Source organism: Leptopilina boulardi, unplaced genomic scaffold (genome assembly GCF_019393585.1).
Source record: "Leptopilina boulardi isolate dan_hultmark-lab unplaced genomic scaffold, ZJU_Lbou_2.1 LbouV2_353, whole genome shotgun sequence".
NCBI lineage: Eukaryota > Metazoa > Arthropoda > Insecta > Hymenoptera > Figitidae > Leptopilina > Leptopilina boulardi.
In genome coordinates, this window is record NW_026137922.1 from 403,687 (window position 1) to 406,345 (window position 2,659).

The following is a 2,659-nucleotide window of genomic DNA, read 5'->3' on the forward strand; positions in this document are numbered from 1 at the left end:
AGTACTTGCTGGCGCACTTGTTGTAGATCAAGCGGGCTAGCAATGGGCTAGAGAATTCGCTTACACATTATCTAGACCGTGAGCTCGCTGAGAGCCAGCAAATGGCTAGATTTTATTAATCCCAATTTATTAATTAAATTATATGTACTTACAAATAAAATAAATATATAATAGGAAATAAAGTTAAAATAATAAAATTTCAATGTTCACATAAAAAAACGTTAGTCAAAGAAATGTTTTGTAATACGTTCGAATAATGTCGACATCAAGGGTGTGCAGCCTGCCGGCACGCGGGTGCCTGTCACACGGGGCGAGCCATATGGCTGTCAATGGCGCGCACAAAACGCTGCGTTTTGGCCTACACCCCGGTCCTATCAATCGGACCCCGGGCTAGAGCAGGGCTAGGCATTAGTCTTACATTTTGTTATCTGGGCAGATATGACTTTTACACAGTTTCGAGATTTATGTTCAGTATGTTGGAACTCTGACAGGTATGGATTTGTAGTTATTGATAAAGATAGAAATATAAATGATGGAAGATATAGGAAGGGATTTGATTGCTTTATTCAGTTATAAATATTAAGCATTTCAAGAGAATTGTATTAGTTCAGTTTGAGACTTTCATAAATAAACATGTTTCGAAAGGAGCGAGAGACACTACATCAAATAGCTGCAGCAAGTGATGCTATACGTCGAAAGCATCGTATTCTTAAAAGTGGCAGAGAGTCAGCTGAAAATATGTTGAAAGAAACCTTTCAGCCATTAGTTACTCCATTGGAAAAATTAGTCAATATAACTAAAAATCCTATAAAGATTGAAAATTTTCAAAACCATGTAAAGAAAGAAGAAGAAGAAGACTTTGAATCATCTTTTAAGACTGCCATTAGTAAAGATACACCTTTCAACAAATCTATTTATAATGATGATGTAACGTTTTATGATCCTATTTATGAAGAAGAAGACATGCAAAATTTATCAAAAGAAAATATAATTGATAGATTGCCCAATCAAGAGAATCATAATATTATTGTTAATGAGCAAAATAATAATATACTTAATGATACCTTTCATGAGCAAGGCATGTATAATATTAAAGACGCAAGTAATGTGATTGATACTCTGGAAGAAGAAGAAGATTCTGATAAATTAACAAAGAAATTTCTACAAATGTTGGATAAAAATAGGAAACAATATATAGATATGGTTTATGGAGTACGTAAACTTCCCGACGGTACATATATGATTGGTGATACACAAATTAATTTTGAAGGTTCTTACATTAACCTAGTTGGGAAGAAAAAATATTCTAAAACGGATGGATTATTGGAACTCATATTCCGACAAAAACCTGATCAGAAGTTAACAAATGCTAATGATTTCGTAAACTATAAAGAAATCCTGCGTAGTACGAATGCACATAGAAAGAACTATAGCCCAAATAAACCTATTCGTAGTAATAAGACTTACAAATATACTAATGTTATTGCAAAACTTTTGCTCAAATCCGGAGATTCTTATTTGAAGAGAAAAACTCAATTACCACAATTTATGACGGTGAAGAAAGAATCATATCCAGACTATGTCTATTGGGATGATCCAAATGAGATTGTTGATCGTCTACGCTTACTTGTCGCATCACAACAGGCTGGCAATTCAAGTCATAACAATGAAATTATGTCAATAATTGAAGAATTACGGGAAGCTCAAATTATATATTAAGAGTGAACTTGTAAAATCAACATCATTATTATATTGAATATTGTTCTATTCAGATCATTTTATTATAAATCCTTGAACATGGATGATAAAAAGTTAACAGTTGTGACAGAGTTACATAGGCAAGCTAGGAGAAATTATCCACGTCGTAAAGTAGAAATGCGTGGAATTGATGAAACTTGGCAAGCAGATTTAGTTGAAATGATACCTTATTCTAAAGTTAATAAAGGTTTTAAATATATGCTTACAGTTATAGATATATTTTCCAAGTATGCATGGGCTATTCCTGTAAAAAGTAAAAGTGGAAAAGATGTTTCTGAAGCTATGGAATCTATACTTGTGAATGGACGTGTTCCTACAAACTTGCATACTGATAAAGGAAAAGAATTTTATAATTCTATATTTGAGAGTTTAATGAAATCATATAAAATTAAACTGTATTCAACTTATAGTAATTTAAAAGCTTCAATTATCGAAAGATTTAACCGCACACTAAAAAATATGATGTGGCCACAGTTCAACTTACGAGGAAGTTATAAATGGGAAGACATTTTACCATCTCTTGTTACAAAGTATAATAACAATAAACATCGTACTATTGGAATGAAACCTAAGGATGTCAGCAGAGAAGATGAAAAAAAACTGTTGAAACGCATATCCAAACAAAGAAAAATTTTGCCTAAAAAAGCAAAATTCATAGTTGGTGATCGAGTACGAGTGAGCAAGTATAAGAATGTTTTTAGAAAAAGGATACACACCCAACTGGACGACTGAAATTTTCACCATTATTCAAGACAAATCAACGAATCCAGTAACTTACAAGCTGAAGGATTATCAAGATCAACCCATCGAAGGCGGCTTCTATGAAGAAGAAATTTCCAAAGTGAAATTTCCAGATATTTATTTGGTAGAAAAAGTCCTCAAAAATCGTCGTAATGAAATC